This window comes from Staurois parvus, unplaced genomic scaffold, assembly GCF_062004578.1.
Source record: "Staurois parvus isolate SC_StPar_1 unplaced genomic scaffold, SC_StPar_1.0 ptg000018l, whole genome shotgun sequence".
Classification (NCBI taxonomy): Eukaryota; Metazoa; Chordata; class Amphibia; order Anura; family Ranidae; genus Staurois; species Staurois parvus.
In genome coordinates this window covers 8567100-8584614 of record NW_028317814.1, presented here as the reverse complement: position 1 = coordinate 8584614, position 17515 = coordinate 8567100, and the positions used below count along the sequence as shown (strand labels likewise).

The 17515-nt window shown below is 42.4% G+C and overlaps 1 long non-coding RNA gene across 1 annotated transcript in view; it reads right to left on the bottom strand.

Moving 5' to 3' along the window:
* Positions 1-17515, bottom strand: part of LOC149473050 (uncharacterized) — a 92901-nt gene that overhangs the window by 43984 nt on the left and 31402 nt on the right. Inside the window, exon 2 of the long non-coding RNA XR_016313475.1 lies at positions 16531-16597. This is a non-coding gene — a long non-coding RNA (uncharacterized LOC149473050). The remainder of the gene's footprint in view (positions 1-16530; positions 16598-17515) is intronic.

The following is a 17515-nucleotide window of genomic DNA, read 5'->3' as shown; positions in this document are numbered from 1 at the left end:
GTACCACCGCTGAGGGGACAGGTGCAGGAGAGGTCCGCTCTCTTCTGCTGAGAGGAGACACCCTCTCCACCGTCGCGGGGGACTCAAGGAGTAAGTACTGTATACATGTCATATCACTATAATGGAGTACAGGGGAGCTGGGATATACATTACTGTGTACATGTCATATCACTATAATGGAGTACAGGGGAGCTGGGATATACATTACTGTGTACATGTCATATCACTATAATGGAGTACAGGGGAGCTGGGATATACATTACTGTGTACATGTCATATCACTATAATGGAGTTCAGGGGAGCTGGGATATACATTACTGTATACATGTCATATCACTATAATGGGGTACAGGGGAGCTGGGATATACATACTGTATACATGTCATCACTATAATGGAGTACAGGGGAGCTGGGATATACATTACTGTATACATGTCATATCACTATAATGGAGTACAGGGGAGGGGGATATACATTACTGTATACATGTCATATCACTATAATGGAGTACAGGGAAGCTGAGATATACATTACTGTATACATGTCATATCACTATAATGGAGTACAGGGGAGGGGGATATACATTACTGTATACAGTTTTATATTTTGGACTCTTTATTCTAAAGAAAAATGTAATTTCATAAGCTTTAAGGGGGCGTGGTTGGGGCAGGGCTGGGGGAGGGGTTGGGGTGGGGTTGGGGCAGGCCAGGGTGGGGATGGAGGCGGACCTGGGCAAGGTTGGGTGGGGCAACTGGTGGAGAATAAGGTTTGTGCCTGGCTAGTAGGTCTAGACTCGAAATTTTAAGCCCTGGCCTAGAGAGTGGAAGCAGAGGATCCAGTGAAATTAATATTGAGTGCATGCTGACCTATACAGTGCCTTGAAAGAGTATTCATACCCCTTGAAATTTTCTACATTTTGTCATGTTACAACCAAAAACGTCAATGTATTTTATTGAGATTTCGTGTGATAGATCAACACACAGTGGCACATAATTGTGAAGTGGAAGGAGAACGATAAATGGTTTTCAAAATTTTTTACAAATAAATATCTGATAAGTGTGGCGTGCATTTGTATTCAGCCCCCTTCACTCTGATACCCCTAACTAAAATCTACTGGAACCAATTGCCTTCAGAAGTCACCTAATTAGTAAACAGAGTCCACCTGTGTGTAATTTAATCTCAGTATAAATACAGCTGTTCTGTGAAGCCTTCAGAGGTTTGCTAGAGAACATTGGTGAACAAACAGCTTCATGAAGGCCAAGGAACACACCAGACAGGTCAGGGATAAAATTGTGGAGACGTTTAAAGCAGGGTTAGGTTATAAAAAAAAACCCAAGCTGTGAACATCTCATGGAGCACTGTTCAATCCATCATCTGAAAACTGAAACAGTATGGCACAACTGCAAACCTACCAAGATATGGCCATCCAGCTAAACAGACAGGCCGGGCAAGGTGAGCATTAATCAGAGAAGCAACCAAGAGGCCCATGGGAACTCTGGAGGAGCTGCAGAGATCCACAGCTCAGGTGGGAGAATCTATCCACAGGAAAACTATTAGTCGTGCACTCCACAAATCTGGCCTTTATGGAACAGTGGCAAGAAAAAAGCCATTGTTGAAAGAGAGCCATGAAGAAGAAGAAAGAAGTCCCATTTGCAGTTTGCGAAAAGCCATGTGGGGGACACAGCAAATGTGGAAGAAGATGCTCTGGTCAGATGATACAAAAATTTTTTGGCCTAAAAGCAAAATGCTATGTGTGGTGGAGAACGAACACTGCACATCACCCTGAACACACCATCCCCACCGTGAAACGTGGTGGTGGTGGCAGCATCATGTTGTGGGGATGCTTTTCTTCAGCAGGGACAGGGAAGCTGGTCAGAGTTGATGGGAAGATGGATACCAAATACCAGGCAATCTTAGAAGAAAACCTGTTAGTCTGCAAAAAGACTTGAGACTGGGGTGGAGGTTCACCTTCCAGCAGGACAACAACTGTGAACATACAGCCAGAGCTACAATGGAATGGTTTAGATCAAAGTATTTTCATGTGTTAGAATGGCCCAATCACAGTCCAGACCTAAATCCAGTTGAGAATCTGTGACAAGACTTGAAAATTGCTGTTCACAGACGCTCTCCATCTAATCTGACAGAGCTTGAGCTATTTTGCAAAGAAGAATGGACAAATATTTCACTCTCTAGATGTGCAAAGCTGGTGGAGAGATCCCAAAAAGACTTGCAGCTGTAAGTGCTGGTGATACTGGTGAGATTTCAGGTGCAATTTGGGAATTTAAATCACACCTGAAATCACATCTAATGAATGTGAATGTCAGTGTCTTAACATTTGCGATTTGCTGCAGCAAACTTTCTAAAGTAGTTCTTGCATTACTTTTTCTGCAGTTTTGCTGTGATTTCACATGCATAGAATATAGTGGAAATCGCACTGCAAATTGAAGAAATCATTGAAAATCTTCACAAGTAACAAAGTCTTAAGAAATCGTGCACACAAATCGCAACAAAATTAATTGCAATGAAAGGGGGTTCTACAAAGTATTGACTTGGGGGGGCTGAATACAAATGCTCTCCACACTTTTCAGATATTTGCAAAACATTTTGAAAACCCTTTATCATTTTCTTTCCACTTCACAATTATGTGCCACTTTGTGTTAGTCTAACACATAAAATCCCAATAAAATACATTTACGTTTTTGGTTGTAACATGACAAAATGTGGAAAATTTCAAAGGGTATGAATACTTTTTAAAGGCACTATATTTTCTGTGGGTCAGCTGTTAAGGTGAGCGTGCATACCTGAAAGTGGAGGAGCACGATAGATTTGCACACCCAGGGTCTTGGATAAGGGGGTACCACCATTCCTCCTGTACAGGGTCCAGGCCAGCAAGGAGGCCCAAGGCAGCTGGGTGAATCGGATCTGGCAGGGAGGCTGAACAGCATGGCGGGGGGGGGGGGGGGGGTGACTGGAACTTATCCCTTGTATTGCTCCCTCTGCAGCAGCTCAAAGCTGGATTTTGTTTTCCCACTGACTTTCAACTTCTGCAGAGAGAGCCATACAGGAGATCGGTTCCAGTAATTGACCCTCCCTGTGCACCACACATTTCCCCCTGCTTCCCATGCCCCCCTGTGTGCTCCCACTCCCAAAGTGCTGTTGACTTCCCTCCTCTCCTTTCCCCTAGCAGCAGCAAGCACACAGTAGAATCCTTCAGGATCGAGAGTGAGGGAAGGGTCCGATAAATATGTTGCACTTACCAGCCTCTTTCTTTTCTAATGAACTCAACAAGTGATGGGTACCGATCACTCACTGTATTCATTCAGAACTGAAGCATAATAAACTGTGTTTTTTTGGTTGGCTGTATGGGGCCTGGTGGTTTCAGTAGCCTTGTGCACACCTGTTGAAGTCACATTACTTTAAATGTTGGAAGAAAGAGACTGTTTTATAACCTTTGGACTGCATTTTGCACTTTATTAAGTGTTCTCTATCATTCACCATTCATCTGTTTTTGTCTATATTCAGTAGAGCTGCTTATCTTTTCTATTACGCACTTTTTGTGAATATCTAGCCCAGCTGAACATTCATTTGATTCACTTATTTATTCCATTGGGGGCTGATTACTCAGCCAGGCATTTGTTTTACAATTATACTGTTTTTGTTTTTGTTGGTTTTCACACATTATGCTTCAACTCAGCCAGGTGTTTATTATAGCTCGACCAGGTGTTTACTGCTGTTGTGATTGTGTTTTATTTCTTTTCTGATATACATTTCACATATTTATTACGGTTTTTGTTTTTTACACTATATTCTTCAGCTCATCCGGGTGTTTATTATAGATTGGCCAGGTGTTTATTGCTACTTGACCGTGGATTATTTTTTATATATATTTCGCATTTCATTTGTATTTATTGGCTCAGCCAGTTTTCCTATTAATCATTGACTTTATTTGTTTCACAGATTTATTCATTTACACACTGGGTTTGATGCTCAGGAGGGTGTTTATTATTATTTTATTGTTTTGGGTCACTAGGGGCCAGCTCAGCACTATTCTTGGGACATTTTATTGCTTGCAGCAGTTTATCGTTTATTTGTGGCAGTGCATGAGTATTGTATCCCTATTAATCCATTGGTGCCACCATTGATTTTGAAATTCGACCAACCAAGTCTTCAATTTGACCTCATGTTGCTACAGAAAATAATTTACATGGCTGGGAATCTTTTTTTTCTTTCCAGGTCACAGCTCATGCTCATTTCTCTTTCGATTATATTTCTCGCACGATTTTCCCATCATTGATTAGAAATCAGCTTGTTTTTCAAAAAATTTCCAACATGCCCGATCACTTAAATTCGATTGTCACTCAAAAATCGGTTGATGCTGCGGCCCACTAATGGTGTGAAATTTAAATGAAAATTTGTTCGCAATTCAACCCATGTAAGGCCTGCACAAGGCTATTTTCACACTGTTCCCTTTTAAAAACTTGTATCCATTTTTTTTAAGGTTTTTACAGCATTTTTGTTGCGTTTACAGTGCGTTCTGCACCTGTGAAAAAGGGAGTCAAAAACTGCACCAAAAACACAGCCGTGTGTGCATTTTTGCCACATTTTGGTACAATTTCCTCTCAATTCATTGGGGAGGTGCGTTTTTTTTTTACTGCACCAAAAATGCCACAAGCAGGATTTTACAAAATGCAGTGGACCCGCAACTGATCAGTGCGAAGAGTTTCATAGGATTTCATGGTTATGTGTTTTTCTTCGGTTTTTTCTTAATGCAAAAGTGGAAGAATAACAGATCGGTGTAAAAGCAGCAGATAGCAAAAACCTCAAGGCTGACTTACAATAATGAGATTAGTGACAAATGCCCGTCCTGTGCTTGATGGAGGGGAGTAGCTATAACTCCCCATTTACATTTGCAAATGGAGCTGTGTGCAAATAACACGCGGGAACTCTGATGATTAGCTGCAGGCAGCAGCCCTATTGAAAAGGATTGGAGGTGAACATCTTCCCAAATGAATTGCTTCCATTAGTATGTAATGCTCATGGCAGGGGCAGACTGACCATTTGGAAACTCGGGCACTGCCTGAGGGCCCGGTGTCAGTAGGGGGCCACATGAGATGCCCCTGGTAGCTTTTTTGAGTTTGGGCAAGGACACAGGGGCCCCATGATCCCCTATTGCTCGAGGGCCCCATGAGTTGTCAGTCCGCCCCTGGGTCATGGAGAGATTACCTGCAAGTGATCAGCCCTGGACACAGAGGGGTTGATTTATTACAATTGGAGAGTGCAAAATCTGGTGGAGCTGTGCATGGCAGCCAATCAGCTTGTAACTTCAGCTTGTTCAATTAAAGGATAAGTTCACCTTTTGTAACATGTTACACCCATATTCAGGATGTAACATATTACTATCAGACTGGCCCCCGATCGCCGTTGTGGCATCTTGCAGGGAATCTTCTCCTCCCCGCTAGCTGTCACAACTTTTTAAAAATGCAGCCGTATTCTGTGAATGGGAAAACTTCAAGTCCCGGCAGCCAGAGTAGCTGTCGGCTTGTAGTTTTCAATGAACTACCAAAGTGCCATGGTAGTTCATGGAGCCCTCCTGTCAGTGATATCTGCTTGCCCATACGGGATGTACGAGGAAGCTGATATACTGACAGACCAGGGGATGACCTGCATGGCACCAGTGATCTGCTGAGGGCTTAGAGGCTCCACAAACAAAAAATAAGATAAGCACTTTTTTTTACCTGAAAAAAAAGTGCATTTATTATTTTTTGTTAAAAGGTGAACTTATCCTTGAAGCTTTTACAAAAAAAAAAACCTGGAAGCTTAGTTTCTATGCAGAGCTGCCCCAGATTTTGCACTCACCAGTTTTAGTAAATAACCCCCAGACTGTCTGTGTCCAGGGCCGATACTCACAGGTAATATTCCATGAGTGATTTACAGCAAGTGGCCACAATTAGCTATGGGAGCTGTCAGCCTCCAATTGCTTTCAATGGGGCTGCCTACCACAGCTAATCACTAGAAAACCCCCATTGGGGCTCCCACATAGACCCATTCACAAGTATAAATTGGGCCTAAAACTGCATTTATGAATCAAAATATCAATTGGTAGATTTGGGTCTTGGCACACCCTTAAAGTACACAAGCTCGTGCAGACTCCACCTCCGCAACATCGCCAAAATCCGCACGTTCCTAACCACTAAACAGCTCATCCACTCCCTCATCATATCATGACTCGACTACTGCAACTCCCTCCTCACTGGCCTGCCTCGCCGTTGGCTATCCCTGCTTCAGTCGATCCTGAATACGGCTGCCAGACTCATTCACCTTTCTAACCGCTCCATCTCTGCCACCCCCCTCTGCCAATCCCTCCACTGGCTTCCGATTGCGCAACGGATCAAATTCAAAATCCTAACACTGACGTACAAAGCTGTCCACCACACTGCCCCGAACTACATCACTGACCTAATATCCAAGTACCACCCAGCACGCACACTCCGCTCCTCACAAGACCTCCTTCTCTCTAGTTCCCTGGTCTCCTCCTCCCATGCCCGCCTCCAGGACTTCTCCAGGGTGTCACCCATCCTCTGGAACTCCCTGCCACAACCCATCAGATTATCACCTACTCTCCTCTCCTTTAGGTGCACCCTGAAAACCCATCTCTTCAGGGAAGCCTACCCCACCCCCTGCTAACTTGCCGACCTCCTCCACTCTTCCTACCACTCCATCCCCCACAGCTATCTCCTCCTGTGCCACCATCCCCTCCCTCCTAGATTGTAAGCTCGAAAGAGCAGGGCCCTCGATCCCCTCATGTTTTGCATTGTATTGGTATTGTTCTGTCACATGTTCTGTCCCCCTTTGTAATGTACAGCGCTGAGCGAACCATTGGCACTTTATAAATACTGTATAATAATAATATAATAAGAATATTTTTTTATTTTTCTGATGAATTATCACTTTAGTGTTTTATTTGATCAACTTTTGAGAAGCAATGCTCAAGGCACCTGTAAATGAGAAAGTGATTTATGTTCAGGTAATACATTTTTTTACATCAACTGCTCCAGTAATTCCACATTTCAATGTTTGTTTCATTGCCAAATGTGAGGTTTTTATAACTGAAATGTTCACAGAACAGATAAGAAGCTCTCATTTGTATTCATATGCAGAGGCTGACTCCTTGGCATGCCTGGTTTGTTGTACCAACGAACTGCCCAAAGGTCTGACAGGCATACAGTCATGACCAAAATATTGGCACCCCTGCATTTCTGTCAGATAATGCACCACTTTGCTCATAAAATTGTTGAAATTACAAATGTTTAGGTATTCTCATGTTCACTTTTTTTGTCATACCAATACAAACAAAAGAAATAGAGAAACAAAAAGCCAAATCTGACACATTCCACCCAAAACCCCAACAATAGACTACACAAAATTAATGGCACTTTCTGAAAACTGTAAGAAATAATTGTATTCCAAGTTTGTGATGCTCCTGTAATTTGTAATTAAATTTACCTGTACCAATTAACAGGTGCTGAGAAGATAGAAATCACACCAGCAACAAGTTAAAATGGTGAAACATTGACTTAACCTTTCTGTTATGTGTCTCTGCGTGCCACATGGAGAATGGAAGGAGCAAAGAATTGTCTGAGGATTTGAAAACAAAAATTGTGGAGATACATGGACAATCTCAAAGTTACAAGTCCATCTCCAGAGATGTTAATGTTCCTGTGTCCACTGTGTGCAACATTGTCAAGAAGTTTACAGCCCATGGCACTGTAGCTAATCTCCCTGGACGTGGACAAAAGAGAAACATTGATCAAAGATTGCAAAAAAGGATTGTTCAAATGGTAGCTAAAGGACCTCAATTACCTTCCAGACAAATTCAAGCTGACATTCAGGCACAGGGTACAGCTGTGTCAGCTCACATTATAGGTTGCCATCTGAATGAAAAGAGAAGCTATGGTAGGAGACCCAGGAGGACCCCACTGCTGACACAGAAACATAAAAAAGCCAGATTGGATTTTGCTAAAACTTACCTGAGGAAAATTACAGCATTCTGTTTTCAGAAAAAGAAATTAGGTCTTTAAAGAAAATAATACAGGCCCTACAGTCAAACATGGTGGAGGTTCCCTGATGTTTTGGGTTTACTTTGCTGTTTCAGGCAGGATGTCTTGACTGTGTGCATGGCATTATCTGAAGACTTCCAAAGAATTCTGGGGTGCAATGTAGGGCCCAGTGTCAGAAAGTTGGGTCTCTGTCAGAGGTCATGGGTCTTACAGCAGGACAATGACCCAAAGCACATGTCAAAAGCACCCAGAAATGGTTTAGGACAAAGCGCTGGAGAGTACTAAACTGGCAAGTAATGAGTCCAGATCTCAATTCCATAGAGCACCTGTGGAGAGATCTCAAAACATCAGTTGGGAAAAGGAACCCTTCCAATCTGGCAGACCTGGAGCAGTTGGTGAAAGAAGAGTAGTCCAAAATTCCAGTAGACAGGTGTAAGAAACTCATTGATGGATGCACTAAGCAATTGATTTCAGTTATTTTTTCCAAGGGGTGTGCTACCAAATATTAAATTGAGGGTGCCAATAATTTTGTCTAGTCCATTTTTGGGGTTTTACATGCAATGTGTCAGACTTGACTTTTTGTTTCTCCACTTTTCTGTGTCATACCAATATAAACAAAAGAAATAAACATGAGAATGCCAAAACATTTGTAATTGTAACAATTTTCTGAGCGAAGTGGTGCATTATCTGACAGAAATGCGATGGATGCCAACATTTTTGGCCATGATTGTATATGGACTGTTTATTCAGTGAGCAGATGAGAGTACAAGTCAGAAGATACAGTTGCAAGAAAAAGTATGTAAACCACTTGGGATTACGTGGGGTTTTGCATGAATTGGGCATAAAATGTGCTCTGAACGTCATCTAAGTCACAACAATAGAAGAACACAGTCTGCTGAACATAATACTACACAAATATTAGATGTTGCCATGGTTTAATTGCACATAACATGTAAACATTCACAGTGCAGGGAGGAAAAAGTATGTGAACCTTTGGACTTAATAACTGGTTGACCCTCCTTTGGCAGCAATACCCTCAACCAAACGTTTCCTGTAGTTGCAGATCAGACCTGCACAACAATCTGGAGTAGGTTTGGACCACTCCTCTTCACAAAACTGTTTCAGTGTAGCAATATTCTTGGGATGTCTGGTGTGAATCGCTCTCTTAAGGTCATGCCACAGCATTTCAATCGGGTTGAGGTCAGGACTCTGACTGGGCCACTCCTGAAGGCGTATTCTGTGCTGTTGCAGCCATTGTAGTATTATGTTCAGCAGACTGTGTTCTTCTATTGTTGTGACTTAGATGATGTTCAGAGCAGATTTTATGCCCAATTCATGCAAAACTCCACGTAATCCCAAGGGGTTCACATACTTTTTCTTGCAACTGTAGGCTGGGTACAGGTCAAGCTGGAGAGAGGGTGGCATGTGAAGAGTAAAGGATTGTCATTCTGCACTGCATTCAAATAAGGGACACATCAGATTTGTCATCTCAATAAAAGTTACAGACTGAACAATGTAAACAGTTTGCCTAAAATGTGACTTTAGTCATTTCTCAGTGCTATTAGCCAGTTCAACCATTAGACCTCATTTATAAAGGTGTACATATCCGGACACCCGAGTGAAGGGCTCGGCTGCACTGCATTCACAGGTGTTCTATGCAGACATGCCTTTTGGGCTGCATAGACACAGCTGCTGCTCCTAATTTGACAGCCATGTTGGTGCATGTCCCCAGACACACACCCGCATGGATGTTAAATTGGGACTGTACCCATGCAACTGCTGCATACCAATAGACATGAATGGGACTGCCTGCCCATCGATCCACAGAACACCTGTGCAGGCTAATACAGCCTTTTTACAGGTTAGGTAAGTCCTCTTTTGTGACTCTTTTTGGGAGTTTTCCCATACTATAACATAACATCAATACAGGCTTTATATAGTTCTAGCAGTTTGCATGGTGCTTTTTTTACCCTCTGTAATTGTCCTGATTGGAAGTGTTACCAGGAATGAAAATGAGGGTAAAGCCAAAATTTTGAGTTGCCATTAGAACACAAATAGAAAGGTAAGCTTCTACACTGCTCCAAAAAATTAAAGGGACACTTTTTAATCAGAGTAAAGCATCAAGTCAGTTAAACTCCTGGGATATTGATCTGGTCAGTTAAGCAACAGAGGGGGTTGTTAATCCGTTTCAGCTGCTTTGGTGTTAATGAAATTAACAACAGGTGCTGGATGGGCAACAATGAGATGACCCCCAAAACAGGAAAGGTTTTACAGGTGGAGGCCAATGACATTTTTTTCCCTACTCATCTTTTCTTACCCAAACAATTTGTAATTCTGTACAGTCTAATTTGTGGTCCAGCTTTATAAAATCTCCTTTGTGAGTTATTTCTCCAAAGCCAATACTATTCCTTTTCCATTGTTTTTTGCAGCTGTAATATTGAGAGGAATGTTCTCACTCTGTTAGTCATTGCCTAGGGTTCTTCCAGAAGTTGCTATGGGTTCCCTGAGCTTTGGCTGATTTGATGCAGAGTTCCAGGACCAATGCCATTTGGCAGATTAGCAACATAACTACGCCACCATCAGCCCCACCCCGCAAGCCAGAGTATTAGGTGTCATTCTAGACTCCAATCTGTCTTTCCAGCCCCAGATCCAATCGCTGACAAATTCATGCAGACGCCACCTCTGCAACATCTCCAAAATTCACACGTTCCTAACTCCAGAAACTACAAAGCAACTCATTCACTTCCTTATCATATCACGACTGGACTACTGTAACTCCCTCCTCGCTGGCCTACCCCAACACAGGCTATCCCCGCTTCAGTCTATCCTGAATTCTGTGGCCAGACTCATCCACCTTACCAACCGCTCCGTATCCGCCACCCCCCTCTGCCAATCCCTCCACTGGCTTCCGATTGCCCAACGCATAAAATTCAAAATATTATCATTGACGTACAAAGCTGTTCATAACACTGCCCCAAACTACATCACCAACCTGATATCCAAATACCACCCAAAACGTACTCTCCGCTCCACACAAGACCTCCAGCTCCCAGGTCTCCTCCTCCCATACCCATGTCCAGGACTTCTCCAGGGCTTCCCCCATCCTCTGGACCTCACTACCCCAATCTATGAGACTGTCACCTACCCTCCTCACCTTTAGGCGCACCCTGAAAACCCATCTCTTCAGAGAAGCCTACCCCGCCCTCACCTAACTGCTGATCTCCTCCGCTCTCTCCACCTCTCCATCCCCCACAGCTATTTCCTCCTGTACCACTCTCCCCTCCCTCCTAGATTGTAAGCTCCAAGGAGCAGGGCCCTCGAACCCCTCGTGTATTTTATTGTATTGTTACTGTACTGTCTCATGTATTGTCTCCCATTGTAATGCACAGCGCTGAGCAAACTGTTGGCGCTATATAAATGCTGTGTAATAATAATAACAACATGAATACTCTTTTTTTTACTATCTTTAAGGATGGCATTCTGACCACCACTGTAATGGGATAGTTTTTCCTACTGACCACCAATGTAAGAGATATTGTTCCCATTGACCCCAGATGAACTAGTTTTACCTGGGGTTCCCCAAGACCATAAAAATATTTTAGGGGTTTCTCTGGAGTGAAGAGGTTGAGAGAAGCTGCTCTATTAGATTAGATCAACCTTTATACCTTAGAGGAACCCTTTGCAAAAAGTTTGAGATCTTGGGGAAGCCCTGAAATAATTTTCAGATCTATAACTTACAAGAACTTAGCGTGATCAGCAAGCTATTGTATATACGGACTGCCATGTACAGTATATATTGTATGTGTACAACATTTATACATGTGCAGTATATCTCTGGCAGTCCATATATACATTGATGATTATCCGACAGCAGCGCAACAGTTACAAATTATAAATGTAAATGGCTAAGTGCTGATTGACCAACAAATTTGGACACCTGGGGGTTTATTTACTAAAGCTGGAGAGTCCAAAATCAGACTCCCTTCTGCATAGAAACCAATCAGCTTCTAACCTCAGCTTGTTCAATGAAGCTTTGGCAATGAAACCTGGAAGCTGATTGGTTTCTATGCAGAAGGGAGTCTGATTTTGGACTCTCCAGCTTTAGTAAATAAACCCCCTGATGTCTCTGATAAAGTCACAGCTTGCTTATAAGTGAATTCTGCTTTTACAAACTTGATTTCAAAACAATACAGAATATACTAAAACTATTACTTGGTAATCAGTCCTGTGAAGACTGAGATTGAGATCTGCAGTCACTTTTGCAGCAGTTATTCTGGGTCACAGTCCTGCGCAATGTCCTTTTGTCTCTTTCAGTCAGTTGACCATGTTCTCAATGAACTACCAGAGCACTGTTGATCGCTCTAGGTAGGTCACTGAACTTCCTGTGGGGCAGACAGATACACAGACAGACTGCAGGACTGTGGCATTACACCCACAATCTGCAGATCGTGAGTGCTTCAGAGATCCCTAACAAAAAAAATAATAAATTCATATTTTTGTATATGCAATAAAATTGTGTATTTATATTTTTTTTTGGAAAAGCGAACTTATCCTTTAACACCAGCGTCTCCCAGCCTTTTAGGAGGTTTCTGATGGCAGGAGGTGGGGAGGGGTTTCTGATTGGCTGTCACATGATCAGAAAGCTCCTGATTGCAAGTAGAGATCGGGAGCTTTCCGTTAGCCGTCGGTAACAGTGTCGGGAGCACGCAGGTCATGCACTGTTTATCTTTTGGTATGCACATATTCGGCCTTTTAGCATTAAGGCCCACCCACTGAGAGGCCGCATATATCCATATGGCTGGTGGAAAGGAGTTAAGAAGTGACACAACAGTGTGGCTTCTACTTGTAATTGAAAATGTATGCAATAAAACTCTTTTTAGTAGTTGAGACATTTTTTTTCTAGGTAGCTTTAAAGGAAATGGAGCAAGCTGGGAAACTTGTGTACTATTTTATAAATATACACTACATTGCCAAAAGTATTGGGATGCCTGCCTTTACATGCGCATGAACTTTAATGAAATCCCAGTCTTAGTCTGTAGGGTTCAATATTGAGTTGGCCCACCCTTTACAGCTATAACAGCTTCAACTCTTCTGAGAAGGCCGTCCACAAGATTTAGGAGGGTATCTATGGGAATGTTTGACCATTCTTCCAGAAGCGCATATCTGAGGTCAGGCACTGATATTGGATGAGAAGGCCTGGCTCACAGTCTCCACTCTAATTCATCCCAAAGGTGTACTCTCGGGTTAAAGTCAGGACTCCACTTCCACTTTGTTATAATACCACTAAACAGTTGACCGTGGAATATTTAGTAGCAAGGAAATGTCACAGATGGATTTATTGCACAGGCGGCAACCTATCACGGTACCATTCTTTAATTCACTGAGCTCCTGAGAGCGACCCATCTTTTCACAAATGTTTGTAGAAGCAGTCTGCATGTCTAGGTGCTTGATTTTATACAACTGTGACCATGGAGGGGATTGGAATGCCTGAATCCAATGATTTGGAGGAGTGTCCTAATACTTTTGGCAATATAGGATATATGCACAAAAATTTCCATGTCTGTCTTAATCAGATGCTACCTGGAAAGTCATACAAGTTTGGTGTCCTATAACTATTTTTTTCCTCAAAGTTGCACTCTGGGATTAGCAAATACTGTCCAAATACAAGAAGCCTGTGTATTTCTTTCACAACTGTACAGTAATCCAGTGTGAAATGTTGCCTCTGCAAGGTCTTCCTATAATAACAACCAGTCTCTGCTGCTCTCTCTCCTTGTGCAGGGTGACTAGTCTTGTTTCCACTCCTCTTGTAATTTTCTGCAGACAGCCTGTAGTGGGTGGAGCCTGCTGGGCCCCTCCCACAGCTCTGCTTTCTGCACAGGTTGTGTACAGCACAGTAATGATGTGACTGCTACTTTTTCAAGGTATTAACTGGGTTTGTTAAAGGGGTTTTAAAGGTTCAAGGTTTTTTACCCCCCCCTATTCCTTACCTGAGCCCCCCTCCAATCCAGCAATGTTCAAAATAGCCTGGGTTCTATGGGGGCTCTCCCTCCTCATTGGCTGAGAGAGCAGCAGGAGCCCACTGCGTCCCAATGCTGTCAATCACAGCCAGTGAGCCAATGAGGAGAGTGCAGGAGAGGTGGGGCCGAACCACTGCTCTGTGTCTTATGGACGCATAGAGCAGTGGCTCAGTAGTGAGCACATAGTGATGCCCCCAAGGCAAGTACCTTTCCCTGTGGGCACTGCTCGAGCGAGAGGAGCCAGAGCACCGATGGAGGACCTGAAAAGCAGAGGATCGGGGCAGCTGTGTGTAAAATCACTGCACAGAGCTGGTAATTATGACAAAGCTTTAGTATCACTTTAAACATTGGGTGCACAAAAAATGGATTTTTTCCTCTGTTTCTTTTGAGGAACGATTGTCATTTTTTATGCGCAGGCTTCAGCTTTAAACTAGCAATGACACACTTTAGCCCTAGGATTCATTCTGTGCAGAGTGCTTTGTCTAGTGTGTCTTATAGGTTTTAGGAGAATTTGAAGGCTTTGGCTGTTTTTGCCTGTGCGTTTCTCGACCAAAAATGTTTTCCTGTACCTCTAAAAAGAAAGCAAGTCAATTCAGAATAAACATGTCATTACTATACTGCTTCCATAACCAAGTCTTAGAAAGCAATTCAGGAAGCTGCTCTAGGGCAGCGCAGTACAGATGCAGCATTTCTCATTCGTACAAGCTGCTTATTTCCCTCATCCTGCCTCTGATGGACTTAGCTAAAATTCAGTAATCCCATTCCAGTGTGAAATTCTTTTTCTGCTATCTGTAGAAAAAAAATCACTACAGGCACCAACTAATCACAAATAGCAATGATCTGAGATCCCTGTGCATTTTTTAAATAGGATTATTAAATTATGGAAGACCCACCTCAGGAGTGAATCTGTTCTCTTTCCTTTAATGTAGCCAGTTCAGAAAGGTTTTTTTTTTATTTGAAAAGAATGGGGAACAAAGACAGTTCTATTTTGGTATAGATGGATTTATTTGAAGCACCTATTAATAAAGTCCTTCAACTAAAAATAAATATTAAGCTAAAAAATTTTTATTTTCAATTTTAGATACAGTAGAGAATAGTCAAAACCACTGCCTTTTTCTAATCTGTGTCCAATCGGGGGAATTTTGGATAGAGTAATGAGGAGTTAGACCAGCCTTTCGCCACCTTTTTATACAGGGAAACTAAAGTATTACTTCTCTAGCTCACAGAATATTTTCATGGCCAGGAAACTGTAAATATAACAATACATAAAGCCTTAAATGTATTGTATTTAGCATATTTGACACTCAGAGCAGATAATATTTTTATTTCCCCTGCTCTAAAGGAAAAAATGTTTCAATAACAATCATGAAATGGAACACAGAATAAAAAGGGCCAAAAAAGAAACATCAATGGTGAAATGTGTAGTGCCCATCCCATTGGTGGTCAGTGGAAAAGTGGCTTCTTATATTGGTAGTTGGTGTAGTGGTCTCATACATTGGTGGCCAATGGGAGAAGGACACTCTTACATTGTTGACCAGAAGGAAAACTGCTCCCCTTACACACAGCTAAAAAAATAATTGATACCGCTGGTAACTTGGGGCTCAAGGAATCACTAGCAGTCTCCAAGGGAGAACTGGTTGAGAAACTCTGGGTTTGAGGTTGATTAGGGTTTTTTTGTTGTCTGTGTGCACATTGGGTCATCAGGACTAAAAGTTGAGAAAAAAAAATCCAAAATTTTTATCTCTCACCAGAAAATGAATAGATCAAAAATCTTCCAATGTGGACACTTGTTCTTCTGACAACTGTGTAAGGGGTGTGTCCCCAAGACAAAAAGTAAAGGGAAGTCACACCTATCAGACACAGAGTCCAATTATCTTTGTAGATTGGGCTAATGTTTATTATATGTAGCTTTTTATGTTTAATTTTGGTGTAAAGATGCTTATATCTATGGAATATACACAAATTGGCCATAGCATTATGACCACTCACCATAACAATCACACACCTAATATCAAGCAGGTTCCCCTTTTGCCACTAAAACTGCCCTGACTCATTGAGACATGAATGCCACTTGACCTCTGAAGGTATGCTGAGGTATCTGGCACCAAGCCATCAGTAGTAGATCCTATAAGTCCTTTAAAATGTGAGATGGGGCCTCCATGGATCAGACCTGTTCTTCCAGCAAATTCCACAGATGTTTGATTGGATTGAGATCTGGAGAATTTAAAGGCCAAGTCAATAACTCAATCTCATTGTTGTGTTTCTCAAACCAATTTTGAACCATTAGGGTACACTGCCATTGGGGAACATTCTTTCCATGATGGGGTGTACTTGGTCAGCAACAATGTTTAGGTAGATGGTATGTGTACGTGTGAGTAACATCCACATAAATGGCAGGACCCAAGGTTTCCCAGCAAAACATTGCCCAAAACATCACACTGCTTTCACTGGCTTACCTTCTTCCCATACTGCATTCTAGTGCCATCTCATCTCTACGTGACACCAACGCACCTGACCATCCACCTGATGTTAAAGAAAACACAATTAATCAAACCAGGTTACCTTATTTCTTTGCTCTGTGGTCCATTTCTGATGCCCATGTTCCCATTGTAGGCACTTTTTGGCTGTGGATATGGGTCAGCATGGGCATCCTGACTAGTCTGCAGCTACGCTGCCACACAACAATCTGCAATACCCATTTTTCTGCTTTCAACACATCAGCTTCAGTTACATGTTCACTTGCTGCCTAATACAGTATATCCTACCAATTTTCAGATGCCATTCTAAGGAGATGATCAATGTTATCCACTTTACCTGTCAGTGGTCATAATGTTATGGCCAACACAGCGGGAGTGTTGTTTAAAGTGATAGGAGAGCAAAAGTGTCAAACCACATGAACAGGAGCGGACTGACAACTCATGGGGCCCCCAGGCAATAGGGGATCATGGGGCCCCTGTTTCCTTGCCCAAACTCAAAAAAAGTCTATGAAAAAGGTACCAGGGGCATCTCATGGGGCTCCCTACTTACCCTGGGCCCTCGGGCAGTGCCCCAGTTTCCAAATGGTCAGTCCGCCCTTGCACACGAGTTTATACAAAGTAGTGTGGTGTTTAGAAACCTTTGAAATGCCTTTCTTTCTGATAACTAGCATGCATGGTTTTAAAAGCAACATGACTGAAATGCTTTCTCATTAAGGCCAGTAATAACCCACTGCCTATGAATGATTGAAGGACAGAAGTCTTGTACACAGAAGGTACATTGGAGCACACAAAGACTTCACATAGGCCTGCCAAAGATCAAAAACCTGCTCCAATGTCCTGGGTTGACTGATATCTTATTCAGTTTCCAAGGTGATTAAAGGCAAGACCAAACACTTTTAGACGTATTAGTGTTTTTTTTTTTTCTTCTAGGTTGCTATAGTAGCATACAAGAGGTCTAACATGA